The sequence below is a fragment of the Panulirus ornatus genome, chromosome 1, assembly GCF_036320965.1.
Source record: "Panulirus ornatus isolate Po-2019 chromosome 1, ASM3632096v1, whole genome shotgun sequence".
Classification (NCBI taxonomy): Eukaryota; Metazoa; Arthropoda; class Malacostraca; order Decapoda; family Palinuridae; genus Panulirus; species Panulirus ornatus.
The window spans coordinates 75,163,334-75,189,099 of record NC_092224.1 but is presented as its reverse complement, the minus strand read 5'-3'; the positions used below and the strand labels follow the sequence as shown (position 1 = coordinate 75,189,099).

The following is a 25,766-nucleotide window of genomic DNA, read 5'->3' as shown; positions in this document are numbered from 1 at the left end:
CCTCACCACCACCATGCCTTCCCACCCTGGCCACCACTCGCTCCTTCAGCACCCCCCCCCACAATCTCCATAACATTCCTCCATGGTCATCACACCCTCCTTCAACACCATTATTCCCTTCCTATCTGGCTACAACATGCTACCTCACCTCAATCACTCCCTCCTTTCCTAGCTACCATACCCTTCATAGGAGAATGGTATTGTCACCTTCCCTCTTTATACCTCCTATGTCGCTGGCACAACATTCCTGCTCTACACCAACACATTTTCCACAAAATATGTCACCCTAGCAGCCAACAGTTGTGCTTGTTGTGCACCTGGCAACTTCCTTTGCATGTCTACAGACAGACAGACAGGTCAGTCTTTTTATAGCATATATATATATATATATATATATATATATATATATATATATATATATATATATATATATATATATATATATATATATATCCCTGGGGATAGGGGAGAAAGAATACTTCCCATGTATACCCAGCGTGTCGTAGAAGGTGACTAAAAGGGGAGGGAGCGGGGGGCTGGAAATACTCCCCTCTTGTTTTTTTTTTTAATTTTCCAAAAGAAGGAACAGAGAAGGGGGCCAGGTGAGCATATTCCCTCAGAGGCCCAGTCCTCTGTTCTTAACGCTACGTTGCTAATGTGGGAAATGGCGGGCAGTTGAAAAAAAATAAAATAAAATATACGCAGGAGGGTGAAAGGAGGGCAAGGAATAGAGTGAATTGGAGCGATGTGGTATACCGGGGTTGACGTGCTGTCAGTGGATTGAATCAAGGCATGTGAAGCGTCTGGGGTAAACCATGGAAAGCTGTGTAGGTATGTATATTTGCGTGTGTGGACGTATGTATATACATGTGTATGGGGGGGGGTTGGGCCATTTCTTTCGTCTGTTTCCTTGCGCTACCTCGCAAACGCAGGAGACAGCGACAAAGTATTATAAAAAAAAAAAAAAATATCTATAGTGATGGGTGATTTGAATGCAAAGGTGAGTAATGTGGCAGTTGAGGGAATAATTGGTATACATGGGGTGTTCAGTGTTGTAAATGGAAATGGTGAAGAGCTTGTAGATTTATGTGCTGAAAAAGGACTGGTGATTGGGAATACCTGGTTTAAAAAGCGAGATATACATAAGTATACGTATGTAAGAAGGAGAGATGGCCATAGAGCGTTATTGGATTACGTGTTAATTGACAGGCGTGCGAAAGAGAGACTTTTGGATGTTAATGTGCTGAGAGGTGCAACTGGAGGGATGTCTGATCATTATCTTGTGGAGGCGAAGGTGAAGATTTGTATGGGTTTTCAGAAAAGAAGAGAGAGAATGTTGGGGTGAAGAGGGTAGTGAGAGTAAGTGAGCTTGGGAAGGAGACTTGTGTGAGGGAGTACCAGGAGAGACTGAGTACAGAATGGAAAAAGGTGAGAACAAAGGAGGTAAGGGGAGTGGGGGAGGAATGGGATGTATTCAGGGAAGCAGTGATGGCTTGCGCAAAAGATGCTTGTGGCATGAGAAACGTGGGAGGTGGGTTGATTAGAAAGGGTAGTGAGTGGTGGGATGAAGAAGTAAGATTATTAGTGAAAGAGAAGAGAGAGGCATTTGGACGATTTTTGCAGGGAAAAAATGCAAATGAGTGGGAGATGTATAAAAGAAAGAGACAGGAGGTCAAGAGAAAGGGTGCAAGAGGTGAAAATGAGGGCAAATGAGAGTTGGGGTGAGAGAGTATCATTAAATTTTAGGGAGAATAAAAAGATGTTCTGGAAGGAGGTAAATAAAGTGCGTAAGACAAGGGAGCAAATGGGAACTTCAGTGAAGGGGGCTAATGGGGAGGTGATAACAAGTAGTGGTGATGTGAGAAAGAGATGGAGTGAGTACTTTGAAGGTTTGTTGAATGTGTTTGATGATAGAGTGGCAGATATAGGGTGTTTTGGTCGAGGTGGTGTGCAAAGTGAGAGGGTTAGGGAAAATGATTTGGTAAACAGAGAAGAGGTAGTAAAAGCTTTGCGGAAGATGAAAGCCGGCAAGGCAGCACGTTTGGATGGTATTGCAGTGGAATTTATTAAGAAAGGGGGTGACTGTATTGTTGACTGGTTGGTAAGGTTATTTAATGTATGTATGATTCATGGTGAGGTGCCTGAGGATTGGCGAAATGCTTGCATAGTGCCATTGTACAAAGGCAAAGGGGATAAGGGTGAGTGCTCCAATTACAGAGGTATAAGTTTGTTGAGTATTCCTGGTAAATTATATAGGAGGGTATTGACTGAGAGGGTGAAGGCATGTACAGAGCATCAGATTGGGTAAGAGCAGTGTGGTTTCAGAAGTGGTAGAGGATGTGTGGATCAGGTGTTTGCTTTGAAGAATGTATGTGAGAAATACTTAGAAAAGCAAATGGATTTGTATGCAGCATTTATGGATCTGGAGAAGGCATATGATAGAGTTGATAGAGATGGTCTGTGGAAGGTACTAAGAATATATGGTGTGGGAGGCAAGTTGTTAGAAGCAGTGAAAAGTTTTTATCGAGGATGTAAGGCATGTGTACGTGTAGGGAGAGAGGAAAGTGATTGGTTCTCAGTGAATGTAGGTTTGCGGCAGGGGTGTGTGATGTCTCCATGGTTGTTTAATTTGTTTATGGATGGGGTTGTTAGGGAGGTGAATGCAAGAGTTTTGGAAAGAGGGGCAAGTATGAAGTCTGTTGGGGATGAGAGAGCTTGGGAAGTGAGTCAGTTGTTGTTCGCTGATGATACAGCGCTGGTGGCTGATTCATGTGAGAAACTGCAGAAGCTGGTGACTGAGTTTGGTAAAGTGTGTGAAAGAAGAAAGTTAAGAGTAAATGTGAATAAGAGCAAGGTTATTATGTACAGTAGGGTTGAGGGTCCAGTAAATTGGGAGGTAAGTTTGAATGGAGAAAAACTGGAGGAAGTAAAGTGTTTTAGATATCTGGGAGTGGATCTGGCAGTGGATGGAACCATGGGAGTGGAAGTAAATCATAGGGTGGAGGAGGGGGCGAAAATCCTGGGAGCCTTGAAGAATGTGTGGAAGTCGAGAACATTATCTCCGAAAGCAAAAATGGGTATGTTTGAAGGAATAGTGGTTCCAACAATGTTGTATGGTTGTGAGGCGTGGGCTATGGATAGAGTTGTGCACAGGAGGGTGGATGTGCTGGAAATGAGATGTTTGAGGATAATATGTGGTGTAAGGTGGTTTGATCGAGTAAATAATGTAAGGGTAAGAGAGATGTGTGGAAATAAAAAGAGCATGGTTGAGAGAGCAGAAATGGTTTTGAAATGGTTTGGGCACATGGAGAGAATGAGTGAGGAAAGATTGACCAAGAGGATATATGTGTCAGAGGTGGAGGGAACGAGGAGAAGTGGGAGACCAAATTGGTGGAAAGATAGAGTGAAAAAGATTTTGAGTGATCGGGGCCTGAACATGCAGGAGGGTGAAAGGCGGGCAAGGAATAGAGTGAATTGGATCGATGTGGTATACCGGGGTCGATGTGCTGTCAATGGATTGAATCAGGGCATGTGAAGCGTCTGGGGTAAACCATGGAAGGGTCTGTGGAGCCTGGATGTGGAGAGGGAGCTGTGGTTTCGGGCATTATTGCATGACAGCTGGAGACTGAATGTGAGCGAATGGGGCCTTTGTTGTCTTTTCCTGGCGCTGCCTCACGCACATGAAGGGGGAGGGGGATGTTATTCCGTGTGTGGCGGGGTGGCGATGGGGGTGAGTAGGGGCAGACAGTGTGAATTGTGTATATGTGTGTGTCTGTGTGTGTATATATGTGTGTACGTTGGGATGTGTGGGTGTGTATGTTTGCGTGTGTGGACGTGTGTGTGTGGGGGGTGGGTTGGGCCATTTCTTTCATCTGTTTCCTTGCGCTACCTCGCAGGTGCGGGAGACAGCGACAAAGCAAAATAAAATATATATATACATATACATATATATATATATATATATATATACATATATATATATATATATATATTTTTTTTTTTCATACTATCCGCCATTTCCCGCGACAGCGAGGTAGCGTTAAGAACAGAGGACTGGGCCTTTGAGGAAATATCCTCACCTGGCCCTCTTCTCTGTTCCTTCTTTTGGAAAATTAAAGAAAAAAAGAAAAAAAAAAACGAGAGGGGAGGATTTCCAGCCCCCCGCTCCCTTCCCTTTTAGTCGCCTTCTACGACACGCAGGGAATACGTGGGAAGTATTCTTTCTCCCCTATATATTTATTTATTTATTTTACTTTGTTGCTGTCTCCCACGTTAGCAAGGTAACGCAAGGAAACAGACGAAAGAATGACCCAACCCACCCACATACACATGTATATACATACATGTCCACACACGCAAATATACATACCTATACATCTCAATGTATACATATATATACACATACAAACATATACATATATTTTTTTTTTTTTTATACTTTGTCGCTGTCTCCCGCGTTTGCGAGGTAGCGCAAAGAAACAGACGAAAGAAATGGCCCAACCCCCCCCCATACACATGCATATACACACGTCCACACACGCAAATACACATACCTACACAGCTTTCCATGGTTTACCCCAGACGCTTCACATGCCTTGATTCAATCCACTGACAGCACGTCAACCCCGGTATACCACATTGCTCCAATTCACTCTATTCCTTGCCCTCCTTTCACCCTCCTGCATGTTCAGGCTCCGATCACACAAAATCTTTTTCACTCCATCTTTCCACCTCCAATTTGGTCTCCCTCTTCTCCTTGCTCCCTCCACCTCCGACACATATATCCTCTTGGTCAATCTTTCCTCACTCATTCTCTCCATGTGCCCAAACCACTTCAAAACACCCTCTTCTGCTCTCTCAACCACGCTCTTTTTATTTCCACACATCTCTCTTACCCTTACGTTACTCACTCGATCAAACCACCTCACACCACACATTGTCCTCAAACATCTCATTTCCAGCACATCCATCCTCCTGCGTACAACTCTATCCATAGCCCACGCCTCGCAACCATACAACATTGTTGGAACCACTATTCCTTCAAACATACCCATTTTTGCTTTCCGAGATAATGTTCTCGACTTCCACACATTCTTCAAGGCCCCCAGAATTTTCGCCCCCTCCCCCACCCTATGATCCACTTCCGCTTCCATGGTTCCATCCGCTGCCAGATCCACTCCCAGATATCTAAAACACTTCACTTCCTCCAGTTTTCTCCATTCAAACTCACCTCCCAATTGACTTGACCCTCAACCCTACTGTACCTAATAACCTTGCTCTTATTCACATTTACTCTTAACTTTCTTCTTCCACACACTTTACCAAACTCAGTCACCAGCTTCTGCAGTTTCTCACATGAATCAGCCACCAGCGCTGTATCATCAGCGAACAACAACTGACTCACTTCCCAAGCTCTCTCATCCCCAACAGACTTCATACTTGCCCCTCTTTCCAAAACTCTTGCATTTACCTCCCTAACAACCCCATCCATAAACAAATTAAACAACCATGGAGACATCACACACCCCTGCCGCAAACCTACATTCACTGAGAACCAATCACTTTCCTCTCTTCCTACACGTACACATGCCTTACATCCTCGATAAAAACTTTTCACTGCTTCTAACAACTTTCCTCCCACACCATATATTCTTAATACCTTCCACAGAGCATCTCTATCAACTCTATCATATGCCTTCTCCAGATCCATAAATGCTACATACAAATCCATTTGCTTTTCTAAGTATTTCTCACATACATTCTTCAAAGCAAACACCTGATCCACACATCCTCTACCACTTCTGAAACCACACTGCTCTTCCCCAAGGCAGCAGGTTTGGATGGTATTGCAGTGGAATTTATTAAAAAAAGGGGGTGACTGTATTGTTGACTGGTTGGTAAGGTTATGTAATGTATGTATGACTCATGGTGAGGTGCCTGAGGATTGGCGGAATGTGTGCATAGTGCCATTGTACAAAGGCAAAGGGGATAAGAGTGAGTGCTCAAATTACAGAGGTATAAGTTTGTTGAGTATTCCTGGTAAATTATATGGGAGGGTATTGATTGAGAGGGTGAAGGCATGTACAGAGCATATACATATATACCCATGTATATAATTCATACTGTCTGCCCATCGCCGTCCCGCCACACATGGAATAACAACACCCTCCCCCCTCATGTGTGCGAGGTAGTGCTAGGAAAAGACAACAAAGGCCCCATTCGTTCACACTCAGTCTCTGGATGTCATGTAATAATGCACCGAAACCACAGCACCCTTTCCACATCCAGGCCCCACACAACTTTCCATGGTTTACCCCAGACGCTCACATGCCCTGATTCAATCCACTGACAGCACGTCAACCCCAGTATACCACATCATCCCAATTCACTCTATTCCTTGCACGTCTTTCACCCTCCTACATGTACAGGCCCCTGATCACTCAAAATCTTTTTCACTCCATCTTTCCACCTCCAATTCGGTCTTCCACTTCTCCTCGTTCCCTCCACCTCTGACACATATACCCTCTTGGTCAATCTTTCCTCACTCATTCTCTCCATGTGACCAAACCATTTCAAAACACCCTCTTCTGCTCTCTCGACCACACTCTTTTTATTACCACAAATCTCTCTTACCCTATTATTACTTGCTCGATCAAACACCTCACACCACATATTGTCCTCATTTCCAGCACACCCAACCTCCTGCACACAACTCTATCCATAGCCCACGCCTCGCAACCATACAACATTGTTGGAAACCACTATTCCTTCAAACATACCCATTTTGCTTTCGGAGATAATGTTCTCGACTTCCACACATTCTTCAAGGCTCCCAAAATTTTTGCCCCCTCCCCCATCCTATGATTCACTTCTGCTTCCATGGTTCCATCCGCTGCCAAATCCACTCCCAGATATCTAAAACACTTCACTTCCTCCAGTTTTTCTCCATTCAAACTTGCCTCCCAATTTACTGGACCCTCAACCCTGCTGTACCTAATAACCTTACTCTTATTCACATTTACTCTTAACTTTCTTCTTTCACACACTTTACCAAACTCAGTCACCAGCTTCTGCAGTTTCTCACATGAATCAGCCACCAGTGCTGTATCATCAGCGAACAACAACTGACTCACTTCCCAAGCTCTCTCATCCCCAACAGACTGCATACTTGCCCCTCTTTCTAAAACTCTTGCATTCACCTCCCTAACAACCCCATCCATAAACAAATTAAACAACCATGGAGACATCACACACCCCTGCCGTAAACCTACATTCACTGAGAACCAATCACTTTCGTCTCTTCCTACATGTACACATGCCTTACATCCTCGATAAAAACTTTTCACTGCTTCTAACAACTTGCCTCCCACACCATATATTCTTAATACCTTCCACAGAGCATCTCTATCAACTCTATCATATGCCTTCTCCAGATCCATAAATGCTACATACAAATCCATATGCTTTTCTAAGTATTTCTCACATACATTCTTCAAAGCAAACACCTGATCCACACATCCTGTTTGAGGATATTTGCAAGTGATGTTAGAGAGATAGAAAGAATCAATACATAGCTAAATAAACAGATAAAAATCATGAAGAACACAGCAAAAGTGCCATGTCTTTTCAAACTGGATTAGTGTGTAACCAATGGGGTTTTGCTGGCCTCATTCTTGGGAGCTAATTCCTGATCTACATAGGTGGTTTATCATAGAAAAAAAAATCATAACTGGATATGTTTGCAGATGATAACCTCATAATATGTAAGAAGTGTCTTGGATTGTTTCACTTCTGACTAAATACATGAATGACGAAGTTCAGCAAAACCAAAGGCAAAACAATACATATATGATAAAGTGAAAAAAAGCTCATTGTGATTACTAATCTCATTGCTGACTCACCTTAAAGGTAAGATGCAAAAAGGAACTTTAGGCTCAGAGAGCAACAAACTTATCACCAGAATACTTTATTAGGACACTTATTATGGAAATGAATGATTTACTCATTGATATAATACCAAAATTACCTCCAAGTATATGGACAAGATATTTAGAAAAATAGTAACAGCACACATAGAACCTGAATCATATGTAGCATCACCAGTCTGGTCACCCTATTTAATGAAACAGGGACCTGTTGAAGAAGGTTCACCAGAAGAGGGGAAAATAATATGCCTAGAATAAGGAAAATAAGTTATAGGGGTAACAAAAGTAGCTAAGGAACTGCCAATGCTGGAAGAGGATGACATAAGAAGTCCTCTAATAATTCTAGACCTATTTCATATGGCAGATACTAGACTTTTTACAGTGAAAACAGATTGAATCACTAGAGGGTACACCAACAGAACATGCAAGAAATAAGTTAGGAAAGATGTGAAGTTCCTCTACAGTAACAGAGGAACAAGTAGTAATGAAACAATGTAAAAAGTGCTATAATTCATAAGTTATATGAGAGAAGAGAGAGTCTGAGAGATGAAGCCCCATTAGCATAAAACTCTCACCACATTAAACGAACTGATAATCACACATACACACATGTTGTACTATAGAGAAGAAAGGTTGAGATGGGGCCCTATGAATATCATACTCTCTCCCTATATTACACAGATATGTAATCTCAAATACTTAAACACACACATACACACAAATCAACCTTTCATACACAAAGGTCTTACTAGAGCATGATCACAGGGGCTCATGGCATCGAGTAATGGAGAGATGGGGAGGGTTAGCGTGAATCACAGTTCTATGGGGTGAGAATCATCGACGTTCATGACCTCCTCATTTTCAATTATTTCCTGCCTTCCCACATCATCCTGGTTTGTGGAAAGAATGGTGATAGGTTAATAGTCATTCCTCAGCAGTCAAACTGTATGATATTAACAGAAGCTAATCCAGAAAGGTAATCAGATACTCAAATACAAAAAGGATATGAAGAATAAGCTTCTCACTATACTGTGATGATATGTGAAATATTAAACTGCTTATCTCAGTAAGTCCAAGGTGGCTGCAATGGACACAAATATGCCAATAAGACTAAAAGAAAATTTGAAACCAGTTTCCATCAACCACAAGGCAATGGGCCCCCTAAGGCAGCATCAATCATAATGGCCAATCAAGTGCACACCTTACTCCAAGAAGCTCCAACAAACCAATCACTACTGGTTTTGTGTCCAAGAATCACAAGAAGAGCAGGCTGGGCAGTACTTATCCCGATTGCATATAATTTACAGTGCTTAAAAAGGTACTTGTTCCTAACAGCAGTTATCATGCAGCTATTACCAAGGTAGCTCTGGGTTAGCCTTGACCCTTAAAAACTGGAAGTCTTCATCTGAAGATTTATGTGGCTGGTGCTGGGAGTCATCATACAAGTACTAATGTTTACAGGCTTTGTTTAAATCCCCTTGCCAATATTCTGACATTTGTATGGCTGCTAACAGCTGCCTTTGTCATCAAGGGCACTTCTTTCAGAGACTATCACACACTGGAAGCAATTATTAAGTGTTAATGTATCTGTAAATACATATAATATTTGCAAATATTATCCCTTAGGATAAGGGGATAAAGAATACTCCCTACCTATGTTCTGCATGTCACTGAAGGAAACCAAGAGGGGCATGAGTACGGGATTGGAAATCCTCCTCTCCTGTATTACTTTCAAAATAGTATTATTTTCAAAATGAATAAACAGAGGAAAAAGCTAAGCAAAAATTTCTTCTTCTATGGCTCAGTCATCTGCACTTGATGCTTCCTCACTCATGTATGAAACAGTGAACATGTATGAAAACAATTTGTAAATACACAAAATTGTGTAAATATATGTAAATACAAGTAAATGTTTCTTTCAAACTATTCGCCATTTCCCGCGTTAGCGAGGTAGCCTTAAGAACAGAGGACTGGGCCTTTGAGGGAATATCCTCGCCTGGCCCCCCTCTCTGTTCCCTCCTTTGGGAAAAAAAAAAAAAAACGAGAGAGGAGGATTTCCAGCCCCCAGCTCCCTCCCCTTTTAGTCGCTTTCTACGACACGCAGGGAATACGTGGGAAGTATTCTTTCTCCCCTATCCCCAGGGATAACAAGTAAAGCATCTTTTGCGCAAGCCATCACTGCTTCTCTAAATACATCCTATTCCTCCCCCACTCCCCTTACCTCCTTTGTTCTCACCTTTTTCCATTCTATACTCAGTCTCTCCTGTTACTTCCTCACACAAGTCTCCTTCCCAAGATCACTTACTCTCACCACTCTCTTCACCCCAACATTCTCTCCTCTTTTCTGAAAACCCCTACAAATCTTCACCTTCGCCTCCACAAGGTAATGATCAGACATCCCTCCAGTTGCACCTCTCAGCACATCAACATACAAAAGTCTCTCTTTTGCACGCCTATCAATTAACATGTAATCCAATAATGCTCTCTGGCCATCTCTCCTACTTACATACGTATACTTATGTATATCTTCATTTTTAAACCAGGTATTCCCAATCACCAGTCCTTTTCCAGCACATAAATCTACAAGCTCTTCACCATTTCCATTTACAACACTGAACACCCCATGTATACCAATTATTCCCTCAACTGCCACATTACTCACTTTTGCGTTCAAATCACCCATCACTATAACCCGGTCTTGTGCATCAAAACCACTAACACACTCATTCAGCTGCTCCCAAAACACTTGCCTCTCATGATCTTTCTTCTTATGCCCAGGGTGCATATGCACCAATAATCACCCATCTCTCTCCATCAACTTTCAGTTTTACCCATATCAATCTAGAATTTACTTTCTTACATTCTATCACATACTCCCACAACTCCTGTTTCAGGAGTAGTGCTACTCCTTCCCTTGCGCTTGTCCTCTCACTAACCCCTGACTTTACTCCTAAGACATTCCCAAACTACTCTTCCCCTTTACCCTTGAGCTTCGTTTTACTCAGAGCCAAAACATCCAGGTTCCTTTCCTCAAACATACTACCTATTTCTCCTTTTTTCTCATCTTGGTTACATCCACACACTTAGACTCCCCAATCTGAGCCTTTGAGGAGGATGAGCACTCCCCGTGTGACTCCTTCTTCTGTTTCCCCTTTTAGAAAGTCAAAATACAAGGAGGGGAGGGTTTCTGGCCCCCCGCTCCCGTCCCCTTTAGTCGCCTTCTACGACACGTGAGGAATGAGTAGGAAGTATTCTTTCTCTCCTATCCCCAGGGATATATATATATATATCTTTCTTTTCTTTCATACTATTCGCCATTTCCCGCATTAGCGAGGTAGCGTTAAGAACAGAGGACTGGGCCTTTGAGGGAATATCCTCACCTGGCCCCCTTCTCTGTTCCTTCTTTTGGAAAATTAAAAAAAAACGAGAGGGGAGGGTTTGCAGCCACCCGCTCCCTCCCCTTTTAGTCGCCTTCTACGACACGCAGGGAATACGTGGGAAGTATTCTTTCTCCCCTATCCCCTGGGATAACATATATATATATATATATATTTTTTTTTTTTTTGCTTTGTCGCTGTCTCCCGCATTTGCGAGGTAGCACAAGGAAACAGACGAAAGAAATGGCCCAACCCACCCCCATACACATGTATATACATACGTCCACACACGCAAATATACATACGTACACAGCTTTCCATGGTTTACCCCAGACGCTTCACATGCCCTGATTCAACCCACTGACAGCAAGTCAACCCCGGTATACCACATCGATCCAATTCACTCTATTCCTTGCCCGCCTTTCACCCTCCTGCATGTTCAGGCCCCAATCACTCAAAATCTTTTTCACTCCATCTTTCCACCTCCAATTTGGTCTCCCACTTCTCCTCGTTCCCTCCACCTCCGACACATATATCCCCTTGGTCAATCTTTCCTCACTCATTCTCTCCATGTGCCCAAACCATTTCAAAACACCCTCTTCTGCTCTCTCAACCATGCTCTTTTTATTTCTACACATCTCTCTTACCCTTACATTACTTACTCGATCAAACCACCTCACACCACACATTGTCCTCAAACATCTCATTTCCAGCACATCCATCCTCCTGCGCACAACTCTATCCATAGCCCATGCCTCGCAACCATACAACATTGTTGGAACCACTATTCCTTCAAACATACCCATTTTTGCTTTCCGAAATAATGTTCTCGACTTCCACACATTCTTCAAGGCTCCCAGAATTTTCGCCCCCTCCCCCATCCTATGATCCACTTCCGCTTCCATGGTTCCATCCGCTGCCAGATCCACTCCCAGATATCTAAAACACTTTACTTCCTCCAGTTTTTCTCCATTCAAACTTACCTCCCAATTGACTTGACCCTCAACCCTACTGTACCTAATTAACTTGCTCTTATTCACATTTACTCTTAACTTTCTTCTTTCACACACTTTACCAAACTCAGTCACCAGCTTCTGCAGTTTCTCACATGAATCAGCCACCAGCGCTGTATCATCAGCGAACAACAACTGACTCACTTCCCAAGCTCTCTCATCCCCAACAGACTTCATACTTGCCCCTCTTTCCAAAACTCTTGCATTCACCTCCCTAACAACCCCATCCATAAATAAATTAAACAACCATGGAGACATCACACACCCCTGCCGCAAACCTACATTCACTGAGAACCAATCATTTTTCTCTCTTCCTACATGTACACATGCCTTACATCCTCAATAAAAACTTTTCACTGCTTCTAACAACTTGCCTCCCACACCATATATTCTTAATACCTTCCACAGAGCATCTCTATCAACTCTATCATATGCCTTCTCCAGATCCATAAATGCTACATACAAATCCATTTGCTTTTCTAAGTATTTCTCACATACATATATATTATTTTTTTTTATTATACTTTGTCGCTGTCTCCCGCGTTTGCGAGGTAGCGCAAGGAAACAGACGAAAGAAATGGCCCAAACCCCCCCCCCATACACATGCATATACATACGTCCACACACACAAATATACATACCTACACAGCTTTCCATGGTTTACCCCAGACGCTTCACATGCCTTGATTCAATCCACTGACAGCACGTCAACCCCGGTATACCACATCGCTCCAAATCACTCTATTCCTTGCCCTCCTTTCACCCTCCTGCATGTTCAGGCCCCGATCACACAAAATCTTTTTCACTCCATCTTTCCACCTCCAATTTGGTCTCCCTCTTCTCCTCGTTCCCTCCACCTCCGACACATATATCCTCTTGGTCAATCTTTCCTCACTCATTCTCTCCATGTGCCCAAACCACTTCAAAACACCCTCTTCTGCTCTCTCAACCACGCTCTTTTTATTTCCACACATCTCTCTTACCCTTACGTTACTCACTCGATCAAACCACCTCACACCACATACTGTCCTCAAACATCTCATTTCCAGCACATCCATCCTCCTGCGCACAACTCTATCCACAGCCCACGCCTCGCAACCATACAACATTGTTGGAACCACTATTCCTTCAAACATACCCATTTTTGCTTTCCGAGATAATGTTCTCGACTTCCACACATTCTTCAAGGCCCCCAGAATTTTCGCCCCCTCCCCCACCCTATGATCCACTTCCGCTTCCATGGTTCCATCCGCTGCCAGATCCACTCCCAGATATCTAAAACACTTCACTTCCTCCAGTCTTTCTCCATTCAAACTCACCTCCCAATTGACTTGACCCTCAACCCTACTGTACCTAATAACCTTGCTCTTATTCACATTTACTCTTAACTTTCTTCTTCCACACACTTTACCGAACTCAGTCACCAGCTTCTGCAGTTTCTCACATGAATCAGCCACCAGCGCTGTATCATCAGCAAACAGCAACTGACTCACTTCCCAAGCTCTCTCATCCCCAACAGACTTCATACTTGCCCCTCTTTCCAAAACTCTTGCATTTACCTCCCTAACAACCCCATACATAAACAAATTAAACAACCATGGAGACATCACACACCCCTGCCGCAAACCTACATTCACCGAGAACCAATCACTTTCCTCTCTTCCTACACGTACACATGCCTTACATCCTCGATAAAAACTTTTCACTGCTTCTAACAACTTTCCTCCCACACCATATACTCTTAATACCTTAATACCTTTTTTTTTTTTTTTTTTTTTTTTTTTTTTTCCAAAAGAAGGGAGAGAGAAGGGGGGCCAGGTGAGGATATTCCCTCAAAGGCCCAGTCCTCTGTTCTTAACGCTACCTCGCTAACGCGGGAAATGGCGAATAGTGTGAAAGAAAAGAAAAAGATATGTTTTCTTTTTCTTTCTCAAACTATTCGCTATTTCCCGCATCAACGAGGTAGCATTAAGAACAGAGGACTGGGCCTCTGAGGAAACATCCTCACCCGGCCCCCTTCTCTGTTCCTTCCTTTGGAAAAGTAAAAAAAAAAAAAAAACGAGAGGGGAGGATTTCCAGCCCCCCGCCCCCTTCCCTTTTGTCACCTTCTACGACACGCAGGGGATATGTGGGGAGTATTCTTTCTCCCCTATCCCCAGGGATAATATATATTATTATTATTATTTTGCTTTGTAGCTGTCTCCCGCGTTTGCGAGGTAGCGCAAGGAAACAGACGAAAGAAATGGCTTAACCCACCCCCATACACATGTATATACATACACGTCCACACACGCAAATATACATACCTATACATCTCAATGTACACATATATATACACACACAGACACATACATATATACCCATGCACACAATTCACACTGTCTGCCTTTATTCATTCCCATCGCCACCTCGCCACACATGGAATACCATACCCCTCCCCCCTTATGTGTGCGAGGTAGCGCTAGGAAAAGACAACAAAGGCCCCATTCGTTCACACTCAGTCTCTAGCTGTCATGCAATAATGCCCGAAACCACAGCTCCCTTTCCACATCCAGGCCCCACACAACTTTCCATGTGGTATACCCCGGTATACCACATTGACCAATTCACTCTATTCCTTGCCCGCCTTTCACACTCCTGCATGTTCAGGCCCCGATCACTCAAAATCTTTTTCACTCCATCTTTCCACCTCCAATTTGGTCTCCCACTTCTCCTCGTTCCCTCCACCTCCGACACATATATCCTCTTGGTCAATCTTTCCTCACTCATTCTCTCCATGTGCCCAAACCATTTCAAAACACCCTCTTCTGCTCTCTCAACCACGCTCTTTTTATTTCCACACATCTCTCTTACTCGATCAAACCACCTCACACCACACATTGTCCTCAAACATCTCATTTTCAGCACATCCACCCTCCTGCGCACAACTCTATCAATAGCCCACGCCTTGACCCTCAACCCTACTGTACCTAATAACCTTGCTCTTATTCACATTTACTCTTAACTTTCTTCTTTCACACACTTTACCAAACTCAGTCACCAGCTTCTGCAGTTTCTCAAATGAATCAGCCACCAGCGCTGTATCATCAGCGAACAACAACTGACTCACTTCCCAAGCTCTCTCATCCACAACAGACTTCATACTTGCCCCTCTTTCCAAAACTCTTGCATTCACCTCCCTAACAACCCCATCCATAAACAAATTAAACAACCATGGAGACATCACACACCCCTGCCGCAAACCTACATTCACTGAGAACCAATCACTTTCCTCTCTTCCTACACGTACACATGCCTTACATCCTTGATAAAAACTTTTCACTGCTTCTAACAACTTGCCTCCAACACCATATATTCTTAATACCTTCCACAGAGCATCTCTATCAACTCTATCATATGCCTTCTCCAGATCCATAAATGCTACATACAAATCCATTTGCTTTTCTAAGTATTTCTCACATACATTCTTCAAAGCAAACACCTGATCCACACATCCTTTACCACTTCTGAAACCACACTGCTCTTCCCCAATCTGATGCTCTGTACATGCCTTCACCCTCTCAATCAATACCCTCCCATATAATTTACCAGGAATACTCAACAAACTTATACCTCTGTAATTTGAGCACTCACTCTTATCCCCTTTGCCTTTGTACAATGGCACTATGCACGCATTCCGCCAAACCTCAGGCACCTCACCATGAGTCATACATACATTAAATAACCTTACCAACCAGTCAACAATACAGTCACCCCCTTTTTTTATAGATTCCACTGCAATACCATCCAAACCCGCTGCCTTGCCAGCTTTCATCTTCCGCAAAGCTTTTACTACCTCTTCTCTGTTTACCAAATCATTTTCCCTAACCCTCTCACTTTGCACATCACCTCGACCAAAACACCCTATATCTGCCACTCTATCATCAAACACATTCAACAAACCTTCAAAATACTCACTCCATCTCCTTCTCACATCACCACTACTTGTTATCACCTCCCCATTAGCGCCCTTCACTGAGGTTCCCATTTGCTCCCTTGTCTTACGCACTTTATTTACCTCCTTCCAGAACATCTTTTTATTCTCCCTAAAATTTAATGATACTCTCTCACCCCAACTCTCATTTGCCCTCTTTTTCACCTCTTGCACCTTTCTCTTGACCTCCTGTCTCTTTCTTTTATACATTTCCCACTCAATTGCATTTTTTCCCTGCAAAAATTGTCCAAATGCCTCTCTCTTCTCTTTCACTAATAATCTTACTTCTTCATCCCACCACTCACTACCCTTTCTAATCAACCAACCTCCCACGCTTCTCATGCCACAAGCATCTTTTGCGCAATCCATCACTGATTCCCTAAATACATCCCATTCCTCCCCCACTCCCCTTTCTTCCATTGTTCTCACCTTTTTCCATTCTGTACTCAGTCTCTCCTGGTACTTCCTCACACAAGTGTCCTTCCCAAGCTCACTTACTCTCACCACTCTCTTCACCCCAACACATATATATTTATTTATTTTCATTCTGCTTTGTCGCTGTCTCCTGCATTTGCGAGGTAGCACAAGGAAACAGAAGAAAGAAATGGCCCAACCCACCCCCATACACATGTATATACACACACGTCCACACACACAAATATACATACCTATACATCTCAATGTACACATATATATACACACACAGACACATACATATATACCCATGCACACAATTCACACTGTCTGCCTTTATTCATTCCCATCGCCACCTCGCCACACATGGAATACCATCCCCCTCCCCCCTCATGTGTGCGAGGTAGCGCTAGGAAAAGATAACAAAGGCCCCATTCGTTCACACTCAGTCTCTGGCTGTCATGCAATAATGCCCGAAACCACAGCTCCCTTTCCACATCCACTCCCCACACAACTTTCCATGGTTTACCCCAGACGCTTCACATGCCCTGATTCAATCCACTGACAGCACGTCAACCCCGGTATACCACATCGATCCAATTCACTCTATTCCTTGCCCGCCTCTCACCCTCCTGCATGTTCAGGCCCCGATCACTCAAAATCTTTTTCACTCCATCTTTCCACCTCCAATTTGGTCTCCCACTTCTCCTCGTTCCCTTCCAGTTTCATGTTAAGAGAAGTGGTCCAGGCAGTAGGATACAGTGGTTAAATTGGTGAAAACTACTATTGACGTTTGTGTAAATAAATTATACATTTCCCTTTTTCATAGCCAGAGGCTGAACCATTATGTGACATTCATTTTTTCAGTTCATTTCAAGCTAGAAGTTTCAGTTTTCTAAATTATTTCTTACATTTTTCATATGTATATATATATATATATATATATATATATATATATATATATATATATCGCTACCTCGCAAACGCGGGAGACAGCGACAAAGTATGAAAAAAAAAAAATATATATATATATATATATATATATATGTGTGTGTGTGTGAATGTGTGTATATGTGTGTATGTGTGTGTGTGTGTATATACATATTTTTTTTTTTTTCATACTATTCGCCATTTCCCGCATTAGCGAGGTAGCGTTAAGAACAGAGGACTGGGCCTTTGAGGGAATATCCTCATATGGCCCCCTTCTCTGTTCCTTCTTTTGGAAAATTTAAAAAAAAAATGAGAGGGGAGGATTTCCAGCCCCCCGCTCCCTTCCCTTTTAGTCGCCTTCTACGACATGCAGGGAATACGTGGGAAGTATTCTTTCTCCCCTATATATATTTATCTATTTATTCACTTTGCCCCGTCGCCGTCCCCCGCGCCAGCGAGGCAGCGCAAGGGGATAGGGGTGAAAGAATACTTCCCACGCATTCCTCACGTGTTGTAGAAGGCGACTAGAGGGGACGGGAGCAGGGGGCCAGAAATCCTCCCCTCCTTGTATTTTTAACTTTCTAAAAAATGGGAATGGGATATATATATATATATATATATATATATATATATATATATATATATATATATTTATTTTTTTTTTATTATACTTTGTCGCTGTCTCCCGCGTTTGCGAGGTAGCGCAAGGAAACAGACGAAAGAAATGGCCCAACCCCCCCCATACACATGTATATACATACGTCCACACACGCAAATATACATACCTACACAGCTTTCCATGGTTTACCCTAGATGCTTCACATAACTTGCTTCAATCCACTGACAGCACGTCAACCCCGGCATACCACATCACTCCAATTCACTCTATTCCTTGCCCTCCTTTCACCCTCCTGCATGTTCAGGCCCCGATCACACAAAATCTTTTTCACTCCATCTTTCCACCTCCAATTTGGTCTCCCTCTTCTCCTCGTTCCCTCCACCTCCGACACATATATCCTCTTGGTCAATCTTTCCTCACTCATTCTCTCCATGTGCCCAAACCACTTCAAAACACCCTCTTCTGCTCTCTCAACCACGCTCTTTTTATTTCCACACATCTCTCTTACCCTTACGTTACTCACTCGATCAAACCACCTCACACCACACATTGTCCTCAAACATCTCATTTACAGCACATCCATCCTCCTGCGCACAACTCTATACATAGCCCACGCCTCGCAACCATACAACATTGTTGGAACCACTATTCCTTCAAACATACCCATTTTTGCTTTCCGAGATAATGTTCTCAACTTCCACACATTCTTCAAGGCCCCCAGAATTTTCGCCCCCTCCCCCACCCTATGATCCACTTCCGCTTCCATGGTTCCATCCGCTGCAAGATCCACTCCCAGATATCTAAAACACTTCACTTCCTCCAGTTTTTCTCCATTCAAACTCACCTCCCAATTGACTTGACCCTCAACCCTACTGTACCTAATAACCTTGCTCTTATTCACATTTACTCTTAACTTTCTTCTTCCACACACTTTACCAAACTCAGTCACCAGCTTCTGCAGTTTCTCACATGAATCAGCCACCAGCGCTGTATCATCAGCGAACAACAACTGACTCACTTCCCAAGCTCTCTCATCCCCAACAGACTTCATACTTGCCCCTCTTTCCAAAACTCTTGCATTTACCTCCCTAACAACCCCATCCATAAACAAATTAAACAACCATGGAGACATCACACACCCCTGCCGCAAACCTACATTCACTGAGAACCAATCACTTTCCTCTCTTCCTACACGTACACATGCCTTACATCCTCGATAAAAACTTTTCACTGCTTCTAACAACTTTCCTCCCACACCATATATTCTTAATACCTTCCACAGAGCATCTCTATCAACTCTATCATATGCCTTCTCCAGATCCATAAATGCTACATACAAATCCATTTGCTTTTCTAAGTATTTCTCACATACATTCTTCAAAGCAAACACCTGATCTACACATCCTCTACCACTTCTGAAACCACACTGCTCTTCCCCAATCTGATGCTCTGTACATGCCTTCACCCTCTCAATCAATACCCTCCCATATAATTTACCAGGAATACTCAACAAACTTATACCTCTGTAATCTGAGCACTCACCCTTATCCCCTTTGCCTTTGTACAATGGCACTATGCACGCATTCCGCCAATCCTCAGGCACCTCACCATGAATCATTTTTTTTTTTTTTTTTTTTTTATACTTTGTCGCTGTCTCCCGCGTTTGCGAGGTAGCGCAAGGAAACAGACGAAAGAAATGGCCCAACCCCCCCCCCATACACATGTACATACACACGTCCACACACGCAAATATACATACCTACACAGCTTTCCATGGTTTACCCCAGACGCTTCACATGCCTTGCTTCAATCCACTGACAGCACGTCAACCCCTGTATACCACATGACTCCAATTCACTCTATTTCTTGCCCTCCTTTCACCCTCCTGCATGTTCAGGCCCCGATCACACAAAATCTTTTTCACTCCATCTTTCCACCTCCAATTTGGTCTCCCTCTTCTCCTCGTTCCCTCCACCTCCGACACATATATCCTCTTGGTCAATCTCTCCTCACTCATTCTCTCCATGTGCCCAAACCATTTCAAAACACCCTCTTCTGCTCTCTCAACCACGCTCTTTTTATTTCCACACATCTCTCTTACCCTTACGTTACTTACTCGATCAAACCACCTCACACCACACATTGTCCTCAAACATCTCATTTCCAGCACATCCATCCTCCTGCGCACAACTCTATCCATAGCCCACGCCTCGCAACCATACAACATTGTTGGAACCACTATTCCCTCAAACATACCCATTTTTGCTTTCCGAGATAATGTTCTCGACTTCCACACATTTTTCAAGGCTCCCAAAATTTTCGCCCCCTCCCCCACCCTATGATCCACTTCCGCTTCCATGGTTCCATCCGCTGACAGATCCACTCCCAGATATCTAAAACACTTCACTTCCTCCAGTTTTTCTCCATTCAAACTCACCTCCCAATTGACTTGACCCTCACCCCTACTGTACCTAATAACCTTGCTCTTATTCACATTTACTCTCAACTTTCTTCTTCCACACACTTTACCAAACTCAGTCACCAGCTTCTGCAGTTTCTCACATGAATCAGCCACCAGCGCTGTATCATCAGCGAACAACAACTGACTCACTTCCCAAGCTCTCTCATCCCCAACAGACTTCATACTTGCCCCTCTTTCCAGGACTCTTGCATTTACCTCCCTTACAACCCCATCCATAAACAAATTAAACAACCATGGAGACATCACACACCCCTGCCGCAAACCTACATTCACTGAGAACCAATCACTTTCCTCTCTTCCTACACGTACACATGCCTTACATCCTCGATAAAAACTTTTCACTGCTTCTAACAACTTGCCTCCCACACCATATATTCTTAATACCTTCCACAGAGCATCTCTATCAACTCTATCATATGCCTTCTCCAGATCCATAAATGCTACATACAAATCCATTTGCTTTTCTAAGTATTTCTCACATACATTCTTCAAAGCAAACACCTGATCCACACATCCTCTACCACTTCTGAAACCGCACTGCTCTTCCCCAATCTGATGCTCTGTACATGCCTTCACCCTCTCAATCAATACCCTCCCATATAATTTACCAGGAATACTCAACAAACTTATACCTCTGTAATTTGAGCACTCACTCTTATCCCCTTTGCCTTTGTACAATGGCACTATGCACGCATTCCGCCAATCCTCAGGCACCTCACCATGAGTCATACATACATTAAATAACCTTACCAACCAGTCAACAATACAGTCACCCCCTTTCTTAATAAATTCCACTGCAATACCATCCAAACCTGCTGCCTTGCCGGCTTTCATCTTCCGCAAAGCTTTTACTACCTCTTCTCTGTTTACCAAATCATTTTCCCTAACCCTCTCACTTTGCACACCACCTCGACCAAAACACCCTATATCTGCCACTCTGTCATCAGACACATTCAACAAACCTTCAAAATACTCATTCCATCTCCTTCTCACATCACCGCTACTTGTTATCACCTCCCCATTTACGCCCTTCACTGAAGTTCCCATTTGCTCCCTTGTCTTACGCACCCTATTTACCTCCTTCCAGAACATCTTTTTATTCTCCCTAAAATTTACTGATAGTCTCTCACCCCAACTCTCATTTGCCCTTTTTTTCACCTCTTGCACCTTTCTCTTGACCTCCTGTCTCTTTCTTTTATACTTCTCCCACTCAATTGCATTTTTTCCCTGCAAACATCGTCCAAATGCCTCTCTCTTCTCTTTCACTAATACTCTTACTTCTTCATCCCACCACTCACTACCCTTTCTAAACAGCCCACCTCCCACTCTTCTCATGCCACAAGCATCTTTTGCGCAATCCATCACTGATTCCCTAAATACATCCCATTCCTCCCCCACTCCCCTTACTTCCATTGTTCTCACCTTTTTCCATTCTGTACACAGTCTCTCCTGGTACTTCCCCACACAGGTCTCCTTCCCAAGCTCACTTACTCTCACCACCTTCTTCACCCCAACATTCACTCCTCTTTTCTGAAAACCCATACTAATCTTCACCTTAGCCTCCACAAGATAATGATCAGACATCCCTCCAGTTGCACCTCTCAGCACATTAACATCCAAAAGTCTCTCTTTCGCACGCCTGTCAATTAACACGTAATCCAATAACGCTCTCTGGCCATCTCTCCTACTTACATAAGTATACTTATGTATATCTCACTTTTTAAACCAGGTATTCCCAATCATCAGTCCTTTTTCAGCACATAAATCTACAAGCTCTTCACCATTTCCATTTACAACACTGAACACCCCATGCATACCAATTATTCCCTCAACTGCCACATTACTCACCTTTGCATTCAAATCACCCATCACTATAACCCGGTCTCGTGCATCAAAACCGCTAACACACTCATTTAGCTGCTCCCAAAACACTTGCCTCTCATGATCTTTCTTCTCATGCCCAGGTGCATATGCACCAATAATCACCCACCTCTCTCCATCAACTTTCAATTTTACCCATATTAATCGAGAATTTACTTTCTTACATTCTATCACATACTCCCACAACTCCTGTTTCAGGAGTATTGCTACTCCTTCCCTTGCTCTTGTCCTCTCACTAACCCCTGACTTCACTCCCCAGACATTTCCAAACCACTCTTCCCCTTTACCCTTGAGCTTCGTTTCACTCAGAGCCAAAACATCCAGGTTCCTTTCCTCAAACATACTACCTATCTCTCCTTTTTTCACATCTTGGTTACATCCACACACATTTAGGCACCCCACTCTGAGCCTTCGAGGAGGATGATCACTCCCCGCGTGACTCCTTCTTCTGTTTCCCATTTTAGAAAGTTAATACAAGGAGGGGAGGATTTCCGGCCCCCCGCTCCCGTCCCCTCTAGTCGCTTTCTACGACACGCGAGGAATACGTGGGAAGTATTCTTTCACCCCTATCCCCAGGGATAATATACATATATATATACATATACACACACACACACACACACACACACACATGCACACACACACACACACACACACACATACATATATATACATATGAAAAATGTAAGAAACAATTTAGAAAACAAACTTTTAGCTTGAAATGAATGAAAAAAAAATGAATGTCACATAATGGTTCAACCTCTGGCTATGGAAAAGGAAATGTACAATTTATTCACACAAACGTCAATAGCAGTTTTCATCAATTTCACCACTGTGTTAAATAGCCTTACCAACCAGTCAACAATACAGTCACCCCCTTTTTTAATAAATTCCACTGCAATACCATCCAAACCTGCTGCCTTGCCGGCTTTCATCTTTCGCAAAGCTTTCACTACCTCTTCTCTTTTTACCAAATCATTTTCCCTAACCCTCTCACTTTGCACACCACCTCGACCAAAACACCCTATATCTGCCACTCTATCATCAAACACATTCAACAAACCTTCAAAATACTCACTCCATCTCCTTCTCACATCACCACTACTTGTTATCACTTCCCCATTTGCGCCCTTTACTGAAGTTCCCATTTGCTCCCTTGTCTTATGCACTTTATTTACCTCCTTCCAGAACATCTTTTTATTCTCCCTAAAATTTAATGATACTCTCTCACCCCAACTCTCATTTGCCCTTTTTTTCACCTCTTGCACCTTTCTCTTGACCTCCTGTCTACTTCTTTTATACATCTCCCACTCAATTGCATTTTTTCCCTGCAAAAATCGTCCAAATGCCTCTCTCTTCTCTTTCACTAATACTCTTACTTCTTCATCCCACCACTCACTACCCTTTCTAACCAACCCACCTCCCACTCTTCTCATGCCACAAGCATCTTTTGCGCAATCCATCACTGATTCCCTAAATACATCCCATTCCTCCCCCACTCCCCTTACTTCCATTGTTCTCACCCTTTTCCATTCTGTACTCAGTCTCTCCTGGTACTTCCTCACACAGGTCTCCTTCCCAAGCTCACTTACTCTCACCATCCTCTTCACCCCAACATTCACTCTTCTTTTCTGAAAACCCATACAAATCTTCACCTTAGCCTCCACAAGATAATGATCAGACATCCCTCCAGTTGCACCTCTCAGCACATTAACATCCAAAAGTCTCTCTTTCGCACGCCTGTCAATTAACATGTAATCCAATAACGCTCTCTGGCCATCTCTCCTACTTACATAAGTATACTTATGTATATCTCGCTTTTTAAACCAGGTATTCCCAATCATCAGTCCTTTTTCAGCACATAAATCTACAAGCTCTTCACCATTTCCATTTACAACACAGAACACCCCATGTATACCAATTATTCCCTCAACTGCCACATTACTCACCTTTGCATTTAAATCACCCATCACTATAACCCGGTCTCGTGCATCAAAAACATCAAAACCACTAACACACTCATTCAGCTGCTCCCAAAACACTTGCCTCTCATGATCTTTCTTCTCATGCCCAGGTGCATATGCACCAATAATCACCCACCTCTGTCCATCAATTTTCAGTTTTACCCATATTAATCGAGAATTTACTTTCTTACATTCTATCACATACTCCCACAACTCCTGTTTCAAGAGTATTGCTACTCCTTCCCTTGCTCTTGTCCTCTCACTCACCCCTGACTTTACTCCCCAGGCATTCCCAAACCACTCTTCCCCTTTACCCTTGAGCTTCGTTTCACTCAGAGCCAAAACATCCAGGTTCCTTTCCTCAAACATACTACCTATCTCTCCTTTTTTCACATCTTGGTTACATCCACACACATTTAGGCACCCCACTCTGAGCCTTCGAGGAGGATGAGCACTCCCCGCGTGACTCCTTCTTCTGTTTCCCATTTTAGAAAGTTAATACAAGGAGGGGAGGATTTCTGGCCCCCCGCTCCTGTCCCCTCTAGTCGCTTTCTACGACACGCGAGGAATACGTGGGAAGTATTCTTTCACCCCTATCCCCAGGGATAATATACACATATATATACATACACACACACACACACACATACATACGCACATATACACACACACACACACACATATATATACATATGAAAAACGTAAGAAACAATTTAGGAAACTGAAACTTCTAGCTTGAAATGAAATGGAAAAATGGATGTCACATAATGGTTCAACCTCTGGCTATGGAAAAAGGAAATGTACAATTTATTTACACAAACGTCAATAGTAGTTCTCATCAAATTGACCACTGTATCAATAAGCTTCAATGTCTACGCTACATTTTTTCCAATTTCACTATTTTCTTGTCAAAGCACCATATATATAAATATATATATATATATATATATATATATATATATATATATATATATATATATATATATATATATATATATATGTGTTAATAAAAATATCATGAAATATTGTCATGTGTAAAATTACGATCGACCCAGTGTTGTCTGATGGATATGGAACAACTTACTGAACTTGTAGTAGTGTTGTATGAGGGTGATGAAGTGAGGTGCTATGTCAATATATATATATACATATGTATGTATATACTGACGTACTAATTGTACCCATAGA

At 42.9% G+C, this 25,766-nt stretch overlaps 1 protein-coding gene across 7 annotated transcripts in view; it reads right to left on the bottom strand.

The window, feature by feature from the left end:
- The window catches only part of Mrgn1 (Mahogunin ring finger 1), a 168,853-nt gene that overhangs the window by 1,112 nt on the left and 141,975 nt on the right, over positions 1-25,766 (bottom strand). For 2 of the 7 annotated variants that reach the window (XR_011713022.1, XR_011713021.1), the window contains exon 13: positions 8,675-8,815. The exons of the other annotated variants lie outside the window; for them this stretch is intronic. The gene's annotated coding sequence lies outside the window, so the exon portion shown is untranslated. The remainder of the gene's footprint in view (positions 1-8,674; positions 8,816-25,766) is intronic. 7 annotated transcript variants of the gene reach the window in all.